The following is a 22,817-nucleotide window of genomic DNA, read 5'->3' on the forward strand; positions in this document are numbered from 1 at the left end:
TTTGACAGTCTGCTCGGGGAACCATCCCACAGGATCCACCCTCTCCTTTTCCCTCAGGGCCTCTAAGACGTTATGTGCTGACCACTGCCTGATGGACTTGTGGTCAAAGCTCTTTTTTTTTTTGATGTTCAATTCTGTTCCTCAGAATATGTCTCAGTCTTTATTAGCTAAATTATACCATAGCAACTGCATGTTAAAACACAAGATTCTCATATCTCTCCTTTTGCAACCATTTTGGACGAAACAATATCTCTGCAGTTTAATCAAACAGGTTCTTATTCAAATTCTTGCAGTGACTAGAAGTTTATCATGCTTGGTATGATGGAGTTTGGCACCAACAGGAGAAAGGAGCTTCCATCCAATGATGGAAATTTCCCATTTTACTTCTTGACCATCTGAATTACTTCCTCGTCTTCCAGCACATGGTCCTTGCCAACCTTCTGCGGGTTGTATTTCACAGAGGAACCCCACACCAAAGCATATTTGAATTCTTTAATTAGGTTTTTGTGAATTTGCATGCAGAAATCCTCGACTGTGGTTTTTCGATGTGGTAACACGACTGGGGCACTGTAGTCAGGTAACTGTCCCTTGGGTTTGGTATAAATCCATACAAGTTGCAAGTAATCCCATAATTTTTCCAGTAGATCATCAAAGTTCCAGTGGTGGTGTGCAGAGATTGGCACACAGTGCGGTATTTTGTAAATGACATCCAGCTCCTCCAAAGAGATCTGGTCAATTTTGTTTAGAATGTAAATACATGGGATATATACCGGATTACCCTCAACCACATCAATTAGATCATCTGCTGTTGAATCGCTGCATAATGTGATATCTGCATTGTGGATTTTGTATTCAGCAAGGATACTTTTAACAGTATCCATGTCCAACTCGCTCTGCACACACGTCGATGCCAGGTTAATGCCTCCTTTGTCCTTCTTCCTGAACCCAATGTTGGGCGGCTGCTTGTTAAGCCGGATTCCAAACCCTTCCACCTCATTCTCAATTATTTTCTTGCATGCCAGCGGTTTCAGCACATCCAGTACAATAAGGATCAGATTGCAGGTACGAACCACAGCAATAACTTGACGCCCTCGGCCTTTACCGTCTTTAGCTCCCTCAATGATACCAGGAAGATCTAGCAGCTGTATCTTAGCTCCTTTATAGCGAATCACGCCCGGTACCGTGGTCAAGGTGGTAAACTCATAGGCTGCAACCTCAGAGTATACTCCAGCCAGGTTACTCAGTAATGTCGATTTTCCAACAGAAGGAAAGCCCACAAACCCAATCCGGACATCTCCAGTCTTTGCAACATCAAATCCTTCACCAGGTCCTCCTCCACCTCCACCCTTAGGGGTGATAAGTTCTCACTGTAGTTTGGCCAGACGAGCTTTCAGAAGCCCCAAATGGTGAGCTGTTGCTTTGTTCTTCTGTGTCCGGGCCATCTCAGCCTCAATCTCAGAGACTTGTGGTCAAAGCTTTTTTTTTTTGCAAAAATATACTTTATTCACAAAATATCTTCAAACAACATTCCAAAACATTTCAAAATCACCAAAGCAAAAATACAAACAGGTTCAAACTTTTACAACACGTATCACGAAATCCATTGATACATACAATAAATATTACATTCATTTTGAGCTGTACAGCCCGAGGGGATTTAAACAGTTCCCAGTCCCTCGGTGCACTATGGCAGAAAGGTCTTAGGCAGCGACGCTTCCCCATTGCGCCTTTGTGGTGGCTGCCCCAAGCTTTAGTGCGTCCCTCAGCACGTAGTGCTGGACTTTGGAATGTGCCAGTCTGTAACACTCGGTCGAGACAACTCTTTGCGCTGGAAGACCAACAATTTCGGGCAGACCAAAGAGCGTCTTTCACCGAGTTGATGATCCTCCAGCTGCAGTTGATGTTTGTCTCGGTGTGTGTCCCTGGGAACAGCCCGTAGAGCACAGAGTCCTGTGTCACAGAACTGCTCGGACAAACCTCAACAGAAACCACTGCATCTCTCTCCAGACCTTCTTTGCAAAGGCACAATCCACCAGGAGGTGAACAACAGTCTCTTCCCCACCACAGCCACCTCACGGGCAACGTGCAGAGGGGTGAGACTCCTGGCATGTAGGAAGGATCCGACAGGGAGGCCTTTCTCACCACCAGCCAAGCTATGTCTTGGTGCTTGTTGGAAAGTTCTGGTTTTTTTTTTTGTAAAAATATACTTTATTCATAAAAAATCTTCAATCACATTCAAAACCATTTCAAAAACAACATTACAAGGGTACAATCCAGGTTAAACTTTTACAAAATGTATCACCAGGTGCATCAGTACAAACAATATTACAATCATTTACAGCCTTTCATTTTGATCTGTACAGCCCGAGGGGCTCTAAACAGTTCCCAGTCTCTCGGTGCGCTGTGGTAGAAAGGTCTTAGACAGCGACCCTTCCCCATTGCGCCTTTGCGGCAGCTGCCCCAAGCTTTAGTGCGTCCCTCAGCACGTAGTCCTGGACTTTGGATTGTGCCAGTCCGCAACAATCGGTCGGGGACAACTCTTTGTGCTGGAAGACCAACAAGTTTCGGGCAGACCAAAGCGCGTCTTTCACCGAGTTGATGATCCTCCAGCCGCAGTCGATGTTTGTCTCGGTGTGTGTCCCTGGGAACAGCCCGTAGAGCACAGAGTCCTGTGTCACAGAACTGCTCGGGATGAACCTCGACAGCAACCACTGCATCTCTCTCCAGACTTTCTTTGCAAAGGCACAATCCACAAGGAGGTGAACAACGGTCTCTTCCCCACCACAGCCACCTCGAGGGCAACGTGCAGAGGGGGTGAGACTCCTGGCGTGTAGGAAGGATCTGACGGGGAGGGCCTTTCTCACCACCAGCCAAGCTACGTCTTGGTGCTTGTTGGAAAGTTCTGGCGATGAGGCATTCTGCCAAATGACTTTGACAGTCTGCTCGGGGAACCATCCCACAGGGTCCACCCTCTCCTTTTCCCTCAGGGCCTCTAGGACGTTACGTGCTGACCACTGCCTGATGGACTTGTGGTCCAAAGGTGTTTTTCTGCATAAATTTTTCCACCAGGGACAGGTGGTACGGCACGGTCCAACTACTTGGAGCGTTCCGCGGCAGCGTGGCCAGACCCATCCTTCGCAACACCGGGGACAGGTAGAACCTCAGCACGTAGTGACACTTGGTGTTTGCGTACTGAGGGTCTACGCACCGCTTGATGCAGCCACACACAAAGGTGGCCATCAGTATGAGGGCGATGTTGGGCACGTTTTTTCCCCCTTTATCTAGAGGCTTGTACATCGCGTCCCTGCGGACACGATCCATTTTCGACCTCCAGATAAAGCGGAAGATGGCTCGAGTGATCGCCATCGCGCAGGAGTGTGGAATGGGCCAGACCTGCGCCACGTACAGCAACAGCGAGAGTACCTCACACCTGATGACCAGGTTCTTACCCGCAATGGAGAGGGAGCGTCGCTCCCACATGCCCAGTTTCCTTTTCACCATAGCCACTCGCTCCTTCCAGTTTCTAACGCATGCCCCGGTCCCTCCGAACCATATCCCCAGCACCTTCAGGCCGTCAGCCCTGACAGTGAAGGGGACAAAGGATCGGTCAGCCCAGTTCCCAAAGAACATGGCCTCGCTCTTCCCACGATTTACCTTGGCTCCCGAGGCCAGTTCGAACTGGTCGCAGACGTGCATCAGTCTGCGCACCGACAGCGGATCCGAGCAGAAAACGGCGACGTCGTCCATGTACAGGGAGGCTTTTACCTGAGTGCCTCCACTGCCTGGGATCGTCACTCCTCTTATGCCCGGATCCTTCCTGATGGACTCGGCAAAGGGTTCTATGCAGCACACGAAAAGGACAGGCGAGAGAGGACAGCCCTGCCTGACTCCAGATTTAATCGGAAAGCTATCTGTTTCCCACCCATTGATTGAGACTGCGCTACTGATGTTAGTGTAGAGCAGTTGGATCCAATTTCGAATTCCCTCCCCAAAGCCCATTTTGGAGAGCACATCCCCCATGTAGGTGTGCGATATTCTGTCAAAGGCCTTCTCCTGATCCAAGCTGATGAGGCAGGTATCCACACCCCTGTCCTGTACATAGGCAATCGTATCCCCGAGCAGCGCCAGGCTGTCAGAGATCTTCCTGCCTGGCACAGAGCAGGTCTGGTCAGGGTGAATCACCAATTCCAGAGCGGATTTGACCCGGTTGGCGATGACCTTGGACAGAATCTTATAGTCCGCATTCAACAGTGAAATGGGTCGCCAATTTCTAATTTCCTCCCTTTCCCCCTTGTGCTTGTAGATGAGGGTGATGATGCCTTTCCTCATGGATTCTGACATGCTGCCGGCCAGGAGCATACTCTCGTACACTTCTAGCAGGTCTGGGCCGATCAAGTCCCACAGAGCCGAATACAACTCCGCCGGCAGGCCGTCGCTTCCGGGGGTTTTGTTGGTCCTGAAGTGAGCAAAAGATGCAGTTGGTGATGTGATAACATCTCTGATGAATTAATTGCACTGCTATATCTGGTAAAGCATCTTTCAGGTTGCACTTATCCAAATGTGGATTAGAAATTAGAAATTACATTTCGCAATATTAGCATTCAAATACTTGACATGTTTAAAATAAATGGATTAGCGTTTCAGGTAAAGCAGTGAACTGAGGACTATCATAAATTTTAGAGTTCATATGCTAATATTAACTTCTATGTTTGTAAGTATCGAGTGTTCTTTTGTATTGCAGCACCTTTGCCAAAAGATGGCAGTGTTGATTCACAACTGATTCATATTTCATTTTCTATTCTGTACGCCCCAACCTCCCTACCACTGCCCCCAACACATCATACACATCCCCAATCATCTTCAGCCACTACAATCTTTACTGAATTTCCAAAACAGTAACATGACCAGTTAGATCTGAGTTAATCATTGCTGCATATGCAAATAAAGCGGTTAAAGCCTTCTTTACAATAGAGACTAGATACAGAATTAATTTACAGAAAAACACTAGCTTTGATTCTAATTACAGTTTCCAACCATAAAACTTAATACTTCACCATCTTAAATTGCAGAAAGAATAGCTGAAAGGAGGAAGAATTATAACGTTTTTCCCCCTCACATCTGTGTTTCTGTCAAAGTGAAGAAACCTATTCCACAAATTGAAAACTGCTTTTAAATGATGTGAGATTGTTGTGTATTTAATCAACAAAGGAAGATAAAAGTGTAGAATATTTAAAGTGGAGTAAACGAGTCCATCAGTTATTGATTGCTTTCCTGTCTGTCACATTCTTCATTCCTTTAGAATGCTGTATCATACAATCTTTCTCAGACACCAAATTGTGGACAATTTTTAAATTACAGAGTAAATATACAGAGCTAGATCCATGAACACCAAGTTTTGCTATGGGAAAGCAAATATGGCACACTGCAAATCTATCAATAAAAGAAAGAGTATGTATGCTTCATATTCATAACTGGGCACATTAAAATGAAGGTTGTTAATATTCAATAATGGCACTGGGATTGTTTCAAAGGGTTGCAAATCATTGTACAAAAACCATATGTATTCAAGAGTTAGAAATTGGGGTTTAGTAGAACAAAATAATCCGAAATGCTGTACACGTAAGTTGGATTTCTTCAAATTTTCTAATGGCTAAGATGATTTTTACATATATAAAGAAAAACATCCATGCATTTGTGTTCATTGGAATTTGACTGAATATAAGGAGGGTGGGATTTTGGTCTGTTTACTGCTGCATTCACACTGGAAAATGAGGTGTTAGGCAAATGAAAATTTAAAATCAAATCTCATGCCCTCTGGTCACAATTTTTGAGTAGGCTTCAAATTGGGCAACCAATTCTTTCAGTTCAACCTAGTTCTGCCAATTGTACTGGATTTATCTTGATGCACCAAGGAATTCACTATTTATATCGTGTAAGTGAAAATCTGATGATTCAGAATTTGAAGATAATACCAAATCCAGGAGGAGCAGTGGAGTTGTAATTACACAAGTTGTACAAAATATGCCAGACGGCAGGATGATAGCAGACAACGCAGACAGCATACAAGGCTCCCTGTGGGAAGGAAAAATAGGCATGGTGCACACTTTATGAATATTGTTCAAATATCTAAGAACAGGGCAGAAAGACACCTATGAATCTTGGTAGAACAAAAGCAAAATGCTGCAGATGCTGGAAATCGGAAACAAAAACAGAAAATGCTGGAAAAACTCAGCAGTCCTGACAGCATCTGTGGAGAGAGAAACAGGGCTAATGTTTCGAGTCCGACTCTGTTTCTTTCTTGGTAGATCAATGGTAGTTTTGTCCAACCAATGCAGAACAGCCAGTAATAATGCCTGTAGGATGCTGAATTAAATAAAGTACTATTTTATATAAGTCAGTAGTGATGCTGATCAAACAGTACAGACTGCACCATGAGTACTGCACCCACTGGGTCACTAAGAAATGTTGAAATCAGAGGAAGACTCACAAGGCTAATAATTTAGGTCAAAGGTCGAGTTAGGAAAGCTATAATGGGTTGAATTTTACAACGCCTCCCAACGGCATATTTAAGAGAGGGGGTCAGGTAAAACAGAACGGGTGGCTGGTCCACTACCTTACTCACCAGCCCTAAGCTGTCCCCCAAAATAATGTGGGCGGATAAGTCGGCCCGCCTGCCCTTAGGCCTATTGAGGCCCATAACTGGCCACTTATTGGTCAGTTAAGGGCCTGACTCTGCCTGCACCGCAATAATACATGCAGCTGGGGAAGGCAGAACATAGGAGGTCAGCCCACTTCTTCACCAACCTGGGCTAAAAGGCAGGAAGGAAGGGTGGGGCTACCTGTGGGGTGCCCATCAGGGGCAACCCCCCCCCCCCCCCCCCCCCCCCCCCACCCACCAAGATGGTACCCTCAATTTGTGCCTCCAAGAGCCGACCCCTCACACCCCATAGCCCCTCCCTGGGGTCTCCAATCCCTCCCAAACCAAAAATCCCGGAATCACCTTTCAGTCCGGCATGCATGCTCCTTCTCCTCGGGACTGCTTGTCGTCCTAGCAGTGGCCATTGACATTCTGGCGCAGCTGGAACTACTTTTGAGGGCAGGACCTCGTTTCCCTGAGGGACGGAAGTCCCACTCACCCCATTAAGGCCACCCCTGGTGGGGCAGTCAGCTTGAGACCGGCTTTTCACCGTGGGCCACTCTGCCCAATCAAGGTCTCCTGAGCAATATGCCCCCACCCCTGTAAAATTTACCCCACTATATTTGTATTTTCAGCTTGGAATGATGTCCAAGAGGTAATTATATAGACTGTATAAGATTTTTAAGGATTAAGAAAAGGTTAACCATATTATTTGAAATTGAAAGATAAAAGCTCTGAATATGGACTCGTAATGTTAACTTTGTTTCTCTCTCCACAGATGCTGCCAGATTTGCTGAGTTCTTCCAGCATTTTCTGTTTCTATTACTTGAAATTAAACCAGGGGACAGAGACTCAAGCCAGTAAAAGATCATTTTTGAGCTGACAGGAATTTTTTGTTCACACAAGGAGTAATCAGCATATGGAGTAAAAGTCCATATATAGCAGTGCAGGCAAAAACTCTGAAATTATTTAAGGAACAATTAAGATCTCTCTGGTTGGATGAAGTAAGATAGGCTGATGGCCTTCCTCATCTGTAATGATCTTGTGATTTTGTGAAAGCAGCAGAATAACCTAGTTTCTAGTCCTTCATCAATGCTGACAGTGTGCACTGTCAAGATGTCAATCCCTGTGCTAGAAGAGATGGACCCAAGACTCACCAGATATTTACCCTTGGGCCTCATTTACATCCATCTGACATCTGCTGGACATCTCCAGGAAACTCGCTGGCAAAAGTCATTTGAAATTTGAGCCACTGCCATTGCTCCAGAGATGGATGACAGGATTGTGCTCAGAACAAACCAATTTGGTAAAAGGTGCATCAAACAGATGTTAGGTCTCTTATTTGCCTAACCCCTGTTTTAGGCACGAGCTTGGAGGGCTCTTTCAATGCCTATACTAAAATGGCGAGAGGCATCCTTCTGACTCAGAATGTAAGTGTACACACCAGGCTGAATTTACACAGGGCAGCAGGGCCCCTGAAGAAGGGCCTCAAAGCTGTGGCTAACCAAGCCTCGGCCGTTTATGGGATTTGCAGCCAGATTTTTCAGTTGTCCGACCACTAATTAGTTAGTGTCAGGCCTCCTGTTCCTTTAAAGGATTGGATCTCCAAGAGATCGGAGGGCAGGCAGCTCTTCAGTCTCAGCAGCGTCACTGGAAGCAATGATCATAGCTGGGACTGCGCCTAGCAGAGTGAATGCAGTGTTGGTCTCCACAGTTGCAATAAGGTGAGTGGAGTCAGGAGTCACCAGGGCCAGTCAGGCATGCCCCGGCGAAGGTTGGGGGGTTGGGGCGGGGCTGGGGGGCGGTGATTGGTGAGGGCATAGCGGGGGTTGTTGCTGCGGGGGTGGCCATTACCACCAGGGCCACACTGCCCAATCAAGGTCTCCTGAGCCTGCTGGAAGGCTGCCAGGGTTCAGCAGGTCATGTACCAGGATCCCACCCATGGCTGGTAAAATGCCAGATGTGGTGGGAGGACATCCTTAATTGGCAACTTAAGTGGTCCAATTGGTCTCTGTGTGGGAGGGCCATCCTCCATCTTCCCCACCACTGGTAAAATGCCATGGCAGCGGGAAGGCAAGACAGGGCACCCCCTTGCCAGTTTATGGGTCCCCCTGCCTCCCAGCCTGTCCCTAGCAGTCTGGTAAAACCCAGCCGATTGCCCGCAATGTCAGACGCTTTGCCACCTGTTTTCTGCCCATAAAACAGATGCAGCATCATCGAATTTCCAGGCTAGCGTGTCCTTCCAATTTCTCATCTCCACCCACAGCAATCTTAATACAACTCTTCCAAATCAATAGTCCTCGATGAACAATAGGATCAAATATGTTTATTCAGAGACTGTCAATTAATTCTTTCTGTTCTACTGCAGAATTAAGCATATGTCTGTCTTTTTAATTACCACTCTTCCCCTAATTAAATCACATAAACCCAACTGTCAATAAAGGATCAAGAAGCCCCCAGAAAAATATGAGACACCATTTTAAATTAAAATCCTCGAGAAGCATGGGATCAGAGAGAGGATTAACCCATGGTGGCTTGATTTGATTTAAGCACAGGAAACTTGCTGCTACAAATCCTGCATAGATATGTTGCATACACCAGTATGACCTTCACACTAATTTATCATCTGGATTAAAAGAGGGGATCTGGGTGTCAAGTTTGATTACCTGCTTGCCTCTTTTTGTGAGATATTGGAAGACTTGACGGGGTAAAGAGAAAAACAAATGAAAACACATCTTACAGAAGTTGCTTCTGCCAAAAAGTTGAAAGCAGGAATAAAAGCCATAAAAATCTGAATACAGTATGATTAGATCTAAAAGGAACAGAAAAGAACCCACAATAACCCTTAGAGTCTGTCTTTAGGCTTCTCATTGTTTTCCATCTAAATTATTGCTGGAAAGATCAAAGACATTAAACTGTAATAACATTCAGTCTTCATCTAATCATAATTCTTTCATATGCTGTTGAATTTAATAAATTATATCAGAATTGATGACCATAAAAATTAAATGGAATATAACCTCTTTCATTTTCAAATGAGTGCATTACAAAAGTATAACTTTACATATATAAAGGTCAGTCTTTTTACTATCCAGACCTCTCAAATTTATTGTCTTTTTACTAACTCCTTTATTGCCACACATCCTCCCCAACAGTCTGTCCTATGCAGCCAAGTCTCATAATCTCACTCCAGCACTTCATCTAAATTATTACAGTTATTGTAGCAATGATTATAACATTTCTTTGCAAGTCAAGGTCAAAGGAAATGAAGAATGGGCACATTTTATACACCATGTTTTTCCCTCAGAGGTCAATTTGACATTTGCTGTTCCTCCACCCCACCACCCCTCATAATCACTCACCATCCTGTCTGCTGTATTCACTTACTCAATCATCCCAAACTGTGCTCCTTGCCCAGTGCAGTTACTCCGTCCAATCACCTTAACCTTTCTGCCGCTGTATCTGTCCTCACTGGCCTGGTCATTCCAGCTCATGTTGCTACCCAGTGCCTTAGGCATCTTAATCTATGCTCCATCTTTCCAATGCCTCTGCAATATCTCTTCCAGTCTCCAACTGAATTCACTAGCACCCTTACTATCTCCAACAGGCAGCAACAGCTCCCCAATTAAAGATAGAAGACAATTCCACATAAGCCAGTGGTCAGGTTATAGGGGCCAAACAGCTCCTTCACCATATGAATACCACTGGCCTCCTCTATAACCCTGCTTCCCAACCTAAGTTCAAAGTAAAAGAACCAATTTATTATTATTCTTATTGCTGAAAAGAGAGACAGTTTGCTGAAGCTTTTCATCTTGCACTCATCAGGAAAAATGCAAGAATGGCAAATTTTAAACAATCATGACAATTTATATAAGAGGAGAAAAGAGTGCTGATTGGTTGGCAAATTGATTCTGATTGGCCAAAGTGTTGACATGGAGAGAGCAACAAGGAACCATAGACTCCCCAAGCTCCCAGGTAATTCAAAAAAGGCGCAAGGCTTGAACATTTTCCTTTTGTTTGCAGAGAACAGGCCCCTGAGTATGAAAGTATGTCGCCTCTAGCAAGCTTAAATGAGCTACGTTATAAGTTTGACTGCTTATCTTAAATTGGTTATTAGTGTAATTATAGTTTTGTAGCTACTTGAGATGGTTCAACAAGTGCTGCCCAATTGCGGAATCACATCTAACAGTAGATGTATTGTTTTGGCTTTTGCAAGTGCAGGTTGGTAGGGTTCTATCTGTACTCTATTACAAACAACCGAGCTTCAGCAACATGTTTCTCTTTTCAGCGATATTCAAGCTCTGTAGTACCAAGTGACTGTTATTATTAGTTTAACTAGCTAATCTTTACAAACACTTTGTTACAGAAAGACACATTAGTGGCACATAATGATCAGCTTCAGAATTCCAATTGGTTAAAGATAGATTTGGAGCCAATCCTTACACATTTTTATATTTATTCACAGAATTGCATTCTACTTACATTACAAGCATACACCTCCTAACCCAACAACAACTGTTTTAGTTAGTATCTACCTATAGGGGCTCAAGTGAATCCATAGTTAATGCCTACCACCTGCACACAATTAAACACAATTAATATACAATTACATAAATGACACAGAAATTTGTCAAACAGAGAAATCAAATAGAAGCTGTTTCCACTAAATTTCCACCTTTGAAACAGTTCCTCCAGTTCCCATGGGTTTTTCAACATTTCTGTGTTCTGCCCACTGAGTCTTGACTGGACCTCATTTGTTTATGACAAAGTCAGCATCAATTGAGGTGCAACTCTGAATTTCCTAGTTTTACAATCCTGGTGCGCTCTGAGTAACTTAAATGCAGATTTATAAGGCATGACAGCTGCCATGATTCACTGATACAGGTGAAAGTGAGAATTGCAAATAGTGGCTGAAGCAACTGTATTTTTCTCAATTCCTATCCCCAATTTTTCTTTTGCCATTCTGATTAGAGACATACACTTTTTTCTCACTGCTCCTGACATGGTCACAACACTAGAAGGTTTTTGTCCCATCACCTCCTCCTCCTCCTGACCCCCTCCCCCCCTCCTCTCAGCCCTCCCTCCCCCAATTCAAGCCATCCACCTACTGTGAGGGCTTCTCAAGAGCAGATATAGCATTCCCTGTGGACACACCCCTTGAATGTCATGATGGAAGAGGAGGAGCATGAGAGATGGATGGCCCTCTTTTGAGAAGAAAACACATCAACAAATGGTTTCTTGTTGACAGTGCCTACCCCTATCGCTCATGGTTAATGACCCCACTAAAATTGGCCCAAACAACAGCAGCAGAGTTCTAAAAACAGGCCACATGCCTTTCCAAAAAGGGTCATTGAGAAGCCATTGGGGTTTGAAAGGCATGTTTTCGCATGCCTGGTCCGGTCTGGGGGAGCTCTGCAGTGTGCTTCACAAATGATTATAGTTCTTCACAACTTTACCATTCAAGAAGAGTTGGATTTACACATCTCATCACTTAATCCCTCCCTTCTTGGTAACAGGGTCAGGTCTGCTTTTGACTATCAATTTACCTCCAACTCTCGCACTTTGCAATAAAGGCAGTCCACCATAACAACACACCAGCCCGGGCCCCTTTGCTCCTTTGTGAATGGAGTGAATAAGTCCCCTTTCCTGCATGAATGTAGCTTCTAATGAATAATCATGACCGTGAGCATTCTATTTCAGTACAGGCCCAAAGTGAACACAATATAATCTTTCTGTGCTTTCCCTGGGTGGCTTTGTGTGCCTTTCTCTCATCTAATCTACTGTTTTTCTTAAATACAACACGAGAGCCAGGAATTAGGGTGAATACTGAACTAAGTGAAATTCCAATGGAATGGAACTCCAGTTTATTTTCTACTCTCAGCTGTTTTATTTACATTAGTGCAGGGGCAGGTTTGATTATAAAATCTAGACGACTGGGAGGAGCATTATCACAATAAACGCAGGAACTAAAAACCAACTAATGGAGGTGTTCCTCCCACCCTCAGCAGTTCTGAAGATCCTTGCCAGCCACAACTCGGCTTTCTAGCAAAACCTCCCGCTTCCAAATGTGCCCCTTTCCTGCTTGATCATGCCTGCCCGCATCTTCTTAATTAACCCTTCCCACCCTGATCATCCCCCTCCTTCTCAATTGTCCATTCTTCCTCGATCTCCCCCTTCCTCCCAATCACCCCCTCCTTCTTGACTACTCCCCCTCCCTTCCTCTTGCTCCCACATCGTCACTCCCTTGATTCCAGGATGCACCTGATTAGCACTACTAGCAATTCAATGGCCCAAAATATGCCTCAGCTTCACTGGCAATCTGCCTGGGGAGTTAGTACCTGTAAACTAGTTCTGTGACATTTGTGTGCTTATGTGTATGGCAAATGAAAAATGGCACCAGACCATCACCTCAGGTGCATCCCCCCCTGCCGAGGCTTACAGAGGTCTGTGGTTCATTATTCCCTTCACTGCCTTAATTGCTCAGCAGCTTCGTTCAGGAGTCGCCCAGCTTATTATTTCTGTTCTACAAGTTTATGAATGTATTCCTGGAGGGTTACCCGATCCCTCCAGAATCCAAAGCAGGAAGGTTATCCTGGGTGTACCACCTTGCCAGATGACCTGGTAAAAGGTAGCCTGCTGACAGTGTTTTTAAGATGATCTAGCTTCCTCTAAGCTCCTGCGGGTAGTGTGTCATCAATGTCAGGCATGCTAATTGCTGTTCATTAGGGAGGGCAGCCCTCCTCATGACTCCCTAACATTGCAGCAGTTCCAGCAAGTCATCTGCAATGGTTTAGGTAGAGCCCAGGGTGCCAAAGGCAGGATTTATTCACACCGCCAATGTAAAAACTGAGATCAACCTGAAGCTTCACAGCAAAGCCAACATTAGAAAAATAACCAACAGCTGGACATCACCACCTTTGGAAAAGGACAATGATGTACAATTGGTAATCTGCAGCAACATTAACTATGATGCTAGGTCAACTTGTTTCATGGTTTTTGTTCTATTTACAATATTTTCTAACCACAAATCAGAATTCAAAGCTGGTATTCCTTGGCGCAAGATCAGTTGCTGCAGACATCCGTACCATGTGCGACATTTGAGAATGATTTGTGGGATTTTTGAAATTGCTTTAATGATGATTTATTGCTCAGAGCACCATTGTCCTGTTGAGCATATGTCATGTTGTCCTTAAGTATACTTTAAAATTGTCTGACTGTATATGTAGATGCTTTTCCTGGTTCCACCACCTCTCCCACTCCATCCCATTCCAACAGTGGCCTGGAAAATTGGATGGTTGATTGGTGGCCCTGGAACCCGATGGCCTGAAGGTAAGGAGGCATCAGAATTGATGCATTGCTCCTAAGGGAGTGTTAGGCTGCTAACGTTAATGTAATCATTCTACCCCTGGATCAATCACCTTTGGAAAAGATCTGGGGCCTTTCCCTGGGCCTCAGCAGGATTTACGGCAGTTTTCAGGTGTGAGTTATACAGAAGCCTGCCAAGGCAACTTTGATAGAATTCCCAGGAATAGCTGCAGATACCACCCCAACCTTCACCATTCACCCACCCCCCCCTCCCCGCCCCTAGTTGAAATGATATGCACGCAGAAGATTTTCCCTCATCCTGCCCACTGGAAAACTCTTCAGCTGCTCCAGTAGACTGGGACTGACTCTTCTCCATTCTCCAGCTTTCCCCTTTGGGTGATTTGTCCCAGTTCCACTCAGAGCTCAATCAAAATTTCTGGTCAATTGAATCTGACAGACACGTTTCTTTTAGGTGATTTTTCGGCTCCATTTTGTTTCTACCGTTGGACCAATGGAAGTCAATGGAAATGAAGCTCGAGAGAGATGTAACAAGGGCTGTCAATTGCTGTTTGTCTTTCCTCCTTTTTTATTTATTTGTTCACAGGATGTGGGCATTGCTGGCTACGTCAGCGTTTATTGCCCATCCCTAATTGCCCTTGAGAAAGTGAACTGCTGCAGTCCATGTGACGTAGGTACACCCACAGTGCTGTTAGGGAGGGAGTTCCAGGATTTTGACCCAGCGACAGTAAAGGAATGGCAATATAGTTCCAAGTCAGGATGGTGAGTGACTTGGAAGGGACCTTCGGGTAGTGGTGTTCCCATGGCATCTGCTGCCCTTGTCCTTCTAGATAATAGAGGTTGTGAGTTTGGAAGGTGCTGTTGAGGAAGCCTTGGTAAGTTGCCACAGTGCATCTAGTAGATGTGCTCCAATGTGCTTCAATGATGGAGGGAGTGAATGTTGAAGGAGGTGGATGGTGTGCCAATCAAGCGGGCTGCTTTGTGCTGGATGATGGTGAGCTTTTTGAGTTTGTTGGAGCTGCACTTATCCAGACAAGTGGGGAGTATTCCAGCAGACTCCTGACTTGTGCCTTGTAGATGATGGACAGGCTTTGGGAAGCCAGGAGGTGAGTTACTTTCTGCAGAATTCCCAGATTCTGACCTGCTCTTGTAGCCACAGTATTTATATGACTGGTCCAGTTCAGTTTCCCCTAATGGTGACCCCTAAGATGTTGTTAGTGGGGGATTCAGTGATAGTAATGCCATTGAATGTCAAGAGGAGGTGGTTAGATTCTTTTTTGTTGGAGCTGGTCATTGCCTGGCACTTGTGTGGCACGAATGTTACTTGCCACTTATCAGTCCAAGCCTGAATATTTTCCAGGTCTTGCTGCATATGGACATGGACTGCTTCCTGCACTCCTTTGAGAAATTAGCCAAGAATCCTCAATCCTGTTTTGTTGGAGTACATGCAATGGAACAGACCCTCCTGACCCCGTGAGAAAATCCATTGTCAGGCTGGCATCAGCTGATTAGAATATTGCCAGCGAGTGCTTGGGCCAATATTGCTCTAACTTGGGAACCTGCTAGAGAAGAAGTGAGCAGATATACAGTGTCAGATGACCACTTGGCAGAGCTGTTGGCATTTCCACCCCCAAAGTTTAGTTATCCATCTGATTGGCCAGCTTCATCAGAGAGCTAAACTTAGAAATTTTAAGGCAGCATTTCTAGGGTCTTCCAGGCACACATGGACTCTACTCCCGCCATGCCCCTCACCCCCCCACCCCCCCCCCCCCCCCCGCCACAAGATGTTCCGTATGTTGTGTTTGTTCCCAACAACTGGATTGGTGGGCATTAGAGAAGTGAAATTCAAAGAAATTCTCGACATTGGAAAGACCTCCCCTTGGCCATGCTTTCTCCAAAATCATGGGCCACATTTGGGCAAACATAAATTCTGCACAGCCCAGACCTCTGCACAAATTGGAAGACACAAGTCTTTGGTTTTGAGACCTGGCACCCTTATGTCATACCCCAATTTTTGTCCTCGCTGGGCTTTCAGTGCTCCAACCTGCACTATCTTCTTGGCAGTGGGCTCAAAGATTTTGGAACCCATTAGTTTATTTTTGTTAGAAGCTGATTATATTCAAAATTGCAAACCTCAATGCCAACCACTTCAAACTCATAGTCATAGAGTCATAGAGTTATGCAGCACAGAAACAGGCCCTTCGGCCCATTGTTGTAGAACTTTACATTATGCAGCAGCAGGAAATTTCCTGCCCACCAAAGAGTAAGTTCCCAGTTACAAACATTTCCCATACCTGGAGCTTGTCCACATTATTCATGTGGAGCTGAATCTGGGCAGATAGGTGGGCTGAACAGTCAGCAGGTGCAATTCTTTCGCCACCCCACTTCCAGTTAGACTGACACCCAATCGGAAAACCTAGGTTTCTGCATCAATTCAATATCCTGTGACCCAGTATATGTATTCTTATTTCCGTTTATACAAAGCTTAGTGTACTTAGTACTTTGCTGCGATACTAACAAAAGGAAGTTCGTAATTAGCGTTGGCCAGTTGGAGAATGAAATGAGTCTTTTTCGCTCAGTGGTCTTCAGGAACCTTGTGCAATAGCTCAAATGCGTTGCCAAGTGGGTGATAAAGTAGAACACAGACCAGTGATTAATTTATCTTTTTTCCATTTATTTTGTGCCAAAATCATTCAGCTGCATTCATTCAGGATGTGTTGGAGCTGCCAAGAGCATCCTTGTCACGACTGTCATGGAAACTACAACGGAAGTTTATCTGTGATAAACATATGAACCAGCTTCCAAAGACTTGTACAAGAAACAGCCTCTATACAAAAATATCTCTAGAAAAGAGAAAATATGCTTTGGGGTATGTGACATCACAACAAGAAAGCAGCTGTTGCTCAGCTGATGTTCCCCCCTCTGTGCATGATGGAACACTCACGGCTCTTGTGCCATATGGAAGTCATTTAATCTCTTTTACAAATTATTAAAACTACAATTTGAGGCACTTGAAGTGAGAGAGGAGCTGAATTCAAAACTCAAAGTGATCGAACTTTGGGCTAATTTCTTATCACTTACATTTTTCCCAGCTGTGGTATTGTGAGGAAGAATCGAAAGAGCGCTGCATGTTTACAGAGATGGAAATATCCTCAGGGTGTGGGCTGCCATCTTCTTTATCGCAGCATAACTCTCCTGGAATGGCTGCCATTTAAGGCTGGAGTTAAAATATTGCCAATTTTTAGATACGTTTCAATTTTTAAAAAAATGTTTTTGATTACATTAGTTCACAAAATACTTCTGTTTATTTTGTGGCCACTACACAGTATGGTACATGGTACTCACAGCAATATACATTGACACATTGGGGTGTTTGTTTGATTGTGTAATCATTAAGCACAATGGTTTGGGGATCAATTAACTTGGTTGCGGTCTCTAGGTTTCAGCTGGGCCATTTGGACTTCAAATGCTTTTCTGACATAGAGAATGGCCTTGGAGGCTTGGGGCATTGGCTTTTGTAAAGATTTGAGGGGTTTGATGTTAACTTGCCTTCTCATTCTGAGTTTGATCTATTTTTAATCTTTCTTGGGGTGGTCTGGGTGTGCACAGTTAATTTCATTGAGCTAGTTTTTCTCCTGCATTCAACAATTTATTATAATAGTCCAAGAGATCACAGATGATTCACTGGACCTTCAGTTCTTACAGACTCATGTCAGGCCTGTGTCTCACTTACCGGAGAGTGAATCTCACCCTACAATGGTCACTGCTAGTTCAAAAAGTAACAATTTTGGCAAAAGGCAACCTCACTCAACAAATATGTGGGTGAAATATTTGTTGGATGTATGTCAGTCAGAATGGATAATGTACAGGTTCTGTCTGGAGCCCTTGTTTTCTGAAAACAGCCTAGAGGCTTTGTTTATTACATAGCTGTTTGAGGGAAGAAACATTTGATAAATTGCTAGACTGTGGTTGAAGTACGTATTTACTGACTGGCATTAGACAGATTGCTTTGGGTGATGGCTTATAATCAACCACTGGTGATGTTGTGGTGAGCATGTGTCTATTTTTCCCAGTGTTATAGAACAATGATATACTCTTGATCCCCACAGGGAGACCCTCAGGATGATCAATGTGATTGGATTTTCTGATTGGCTTTCCAAACACCAAACCCCAGAGTCCAGCCTGAACAATGAGCTTTTAGCCTTGTGGTAGTGTCATCAGTTTAACAGGATTATTAGCTGGAAAGAGGAAGCATTAACTTTTCCCATTACACAGTGCATTTCCTGTGCAGTCATCAAGGTCTTGCCTTAGTAACATGCATGGCTATGCCTGTATCCTATTTCATTTCCTCATGACAGCAACATGTGGGAGGATAATTTGGGGGAGGGAATGAGAAGATAATATGAGAAGTGGGAAAATCGAGAAAAAAAAAATTCTTTTCACCTCAGGGATGTGAGTTTGAATCAAGCCCAAATGAATATGAACATCTTTCTATTTCCCTCTCAAATGGCTATTAAGGGTCCTGAGTGAAATGAATTTGGCTGTCCTCAGTCATATTCCCTGCAGGCATATGTCCACAGCTGCACAAAACTGGCCTTATAATTGGCGCTAATTAGCATTGAAAAGTAGTGAAGCTTCAGTGACCTTAACAAACTGCCTGCTTCACATTTCAGATTTATTTTCCTGTCCTGTTTTGTTTTACTTCAAATAAAATGTTATTGCTTTGGCTTTACATTATTGCTAAAAAGTGACTACCGTACTCTGACAGCCTTTGTACTGGAAACTATGATAGATGTAACTGGGATAACTCAAGAATGGTTTTAGAAATCATGTTCAGTAAGGAAGACTCCTTCCACTCATAGTTGTGGCTGAAAGGACTGGTGAAATAAGTCCCCTTGATTTGCAAGTAAAACTGAATAAACAAGTACTAGTAATGATACACAAGTACTAGTGCATTAGAGGCTATAACATTGTAATAATTTGACATACTGGACAGGTTTCTACTTGAAACAGAGAACTTTATTACAGAGAATTTTTCAGAAGCTACATGCTTGATCTAGGTCCTCGACTCGAAAGCCATACGCTGTCCCCCTGCCCTGGATTATCTGTGCTTAGGGCTCATTAGTTGGAGTCTCCAAGAACAATCATGTGACTCCCTGATAGACAGTAGGGAAGACTGTACCTTCAATTACTACAAACATGAAAGCAATATTACAAAAAAATCTCTTTACAGCACAGTTCTCGTTTGAGAGCACATCAATTTTCCAGTACTGAACTACAGCGGAGTTGCTGGAGATTTAATCATATCTGCCTGAAGGTAAGAAACAAAATTGAGTAATAAGGAGCACAAAGGCAATGGAGAGGAAACAGTTCAGGTCAAGCCAAACTTCCCCAAGCTTCCCCCCATCCTGACTGTGAACTCACATTTTCCCTTGTTTCTCTCCTATGCCCCCTCATGCCCTTTCTGAGCTCACCTTGTCTATTCCTGCTCCCTTGGCCCTTTTCCCATTAAGCTGACAGCCATCCAACTTCCCTTCCTGGTCCCGGTGCTAGCTACTCTTGTTAATGAATCCCTCTCCTCTGGTAATGACCCTCTCCCTTTCAAATCTGCTAACATCACTATCCATGCATGTCGGCAAAACCTCAGCAGAGAAAGTCCAGTGTTCAGGGCAGTTCAATTTTCCTGAGGGGTCCAAAAACAGGCATTAGGCTCCTCATTAGCATAGGCAAGGGACCCTAATGCCTGTTGTAGGTGGCTGTACATCCCAGACATTTTTATGGCTCTTGGACATGTCCTTGGAGATGCAGGATATGGTCTTGTAAAGTTATTCATTTTTGTCCCTGTTTTCCACTTGGAAAGGGGGCATAATGAGGTGCAATTTTTCCAATTGAGCAAAAAATGTTTTGAGTTATTCTGGAGGGAAAGTTACATGCTGCTGCAGCAGCTCCACCCTAACCATAAATTCTGTTTTCTCCTCAAATTCTCACCACTTGTATATCCTCTATTTTAATCACTCCACCATTGGCAGCCATGTCTTCAACTGACAAGGATTTGTGTTCTGGAATTCCATCCCTAAACCCCTCCGCCTCTCTACCCCTCTCTCTTCCTTTAAGATACTTTTTAAAATCTACCCCTTTGACCAAGCTTTTGGTCATCTGACCTAATATTTCCTTAAGTGGGTCTGACAGCATCTGTGGAGAGAAAAGCAGAGTTAACATTTCGAGTCCTTATGGCTCTACTTCAGAGCAGAGTCATACGGACTTGAAATGTTAACTCTGTTTCTCTCTCCACAGATACTGTCAGATTTCCAGTATCTGCAGTATTTTGCTTTTATTTCCTTATGTGGCTTGGTGTCAAAATTTGTTTTGTTACACTAAAGAGCCCTGGACTATTTTACACCAATAAAATGGCATATAAAAACAAACCCTTGGTGTTTTTGATAGTTTGGCACATTATTGCGACCATACAGATTGACTGTGCATGATAGTGTAAATAATAATAGTCGATACAAATTATTAGGCTTCTTTATACAATTGTGATGCCTAAAGAATAACATTCATCTCAGCTCCAATTTTGCACCAGTGGCACAGATACATAATGAGTGAAGATCACAGTGATGGTGAAAAGGAGGTACAGAGTTTGGCACTGATACGTTATGCCAACAAAGAACTATGAATGTGGGTTGATAGAGGATAGAGGCAGGATGAACGTCCCCTAAGCTGACTACTCTTCTTGAATCGTATGGAATTTTACTGGTCCTGCTTTCACAGAAAATTGGTACAACATCAGTTCCATATTTAGGAATCTATATCCACTAGACACTGAATGATGATCTAGTTATGTTGAATGAGCAGTTGTCTGCCAGTGGCACTACATGGTATTTGCCGTGGCAACTTCAGTTACAAAGGCCATAGGTATAGCAGCATCTCTGATTGTCAATAGAGCCCTTTAAGTTCTGTAGGGGTTGTCTCAATCTGAGTCCCTGAAGAAATGGTGCAAACCACCATGGTAATTTGGGGTCAATATGTTAGTAATAGTTGTGTGCCATCTTGCAGTCCTGCAGAAATAACAGTAGGATTCACCATCAAGTTGTGAACCTGCCGCTATTCCAGTGAAAGTGACTCTTGGCATTGGTTACAAACCCACCATGTACTCCATGGGATTTGCCAGCTGGGTCAATGTTACCACCCACCAATGCTACTTCATCCACAGGCAGGCACTTAACAGGAGAGCACCTGCACAAGCAAAACTTACCATTCTCAAGGGCCAGGCACCGCCAAAAAATATTAAATATATATGATGTAGTGGGTATCTTGTTCAGGATGAAGGAGCTACAGAGTATCTCTGTCTGCTATGTCTCTGCAGACCAAATCTGCCCAAATCAAACATGCCTATTAGCTTCACTCAGCCTTGCTTGAAAGTCTTCAGTTGTAATTAATGAGAAAATTTATAACCTCTGCAGCATTTACAAAAGACTTTTACTGTGTCAAGAAATTGCCTAAGAAAATCTTCATGGGTTTAGTTCTGAATAATCCAACCTAAATCTGTTTCTAAACATTTTTACAGCTGTAACTGTGAAAAATAATCATTAGGTGCTTTTGCAGAAGACGATCTAGTATTTAACAAAAAGAATATTTTGCAGTAGCAATGGAATTATGAATTAAATAATTATTTTCATGCAATTTTATATGCTGTTTGAATTCCCTGACACTGACTGAGAGCTTCAGTACTTTTCTTTGTGTTCTGGGACCCCTTCTGAGGAGGTGTGCAAGAGTGACTTGCAGTGAGTTATCCTCACTCTTCTCTCCTTTTGTGTTTGGAACTGATTGTCAAGTCCCTTTTCTTGACTCAATAATTGAGACTAGGGGCAGAATTGTCCCAGATTTGGGAAAAAGAATGTTTTATCTGCGGCCACAATGGCAGCTTTTCACGCCATATTGTCCCAGTCCTGCCTCATTAATCATCCATTCCCAGGAAACATGCCATTTCAATGGCGGGCGGCATCCAATTCGCCCGCCGTCACCTCGCTGCTTCATCATGCTGGTTGCCATATTTAAAGTGCAGCCTTACGCACACCTCTGTGTTTCCAGCCCAGGACTGCTGCAAAGAGACATGGCCCTGAAAGGCAAGAAGACTACAGACTCCTCCAGTTTAGTGATGCGTCCCTTGAGCGCTTTTTGGATGCTGTGGAGGCTCGCCATGATGTCCTCTACCCTCACTCTGGCCGCAGGAGGGGCAGCAACATCACTAATCCAGGAAGGGAGGCAGTGGCAGCAGTGGTCAGTGCCACCGTCCTGCAAAAGAGGACAGCTACCCAGTGCCAAATGATGATGAATGATCTCCTCCGTTCCACCAGGGTAAGTCACTCTTCTCATTATTCTCAACTCACATACTCACAAACCCATCACACATCCACAAGGATCTCACACCTCAAGGGAAAACACCACTAACTCTCACACATACCCTCACATCTCCATCAGACTCATATCCTCTGGAGCTCAAGTCCTCATCTAGCCCATGGGTCACCGCACAAACATTCCACGCAGTGCCATGAGTCCTGCTCACACATTCTCCATCTGTTTTCATGCAGGACAAGCCTGCTCACATCAGCAGGGAGAGGTCCCAGACCGGGGGTGGAGTGGCCCACATTAGGCTCCTCACTTGCTTTGAGGAGTGTGCCATCATGCTGACTGGTGAGGACGTGGACCATGCCTGCGGCGATGGTGATGTCGGCAGTGAACACTCACGTGAGAATCCTGCACCACATCATCCCTCTCTCAACACAACTGTGAGTGCTCTCTCTCCTGCTTTTGACTCTGCTGCCATGCACTAATTATCTTTACTTTGGTTCACAGG

The 22,817-nt window shown here is 44.2% G+C and overlaps 1 pseudogene; it reads right to left on the bottom strand.

Annotated features, from left to right (window-relative positions):
* Positions 1–342: 342 nt before the first annotated feature.
* On the bottom strand, positions 343–13,819 carry LOC144694739 (developmentally-regulated GTP-binding protein 1 pseudogene; annotated as a pseudogene).
* Between the last annotated feature and the right edge of the window lie 8,998 nt (positions 13,820–22,817).

This window comes from Cetorhinus maximus, chromosome 1 (assembly GCF_964194155.1).
Source record: "Cetorhinus maximus chromosome 1, sCetMax3.hap1.1, whole genome shotgun sequence".
Lineage (NCBI taxonomy): Eukaryota > Metazoa > Chordata > Chondrichthyes > Lamniformes > Cetorhinidae > Cetorhinus > Cetorhinus maximus.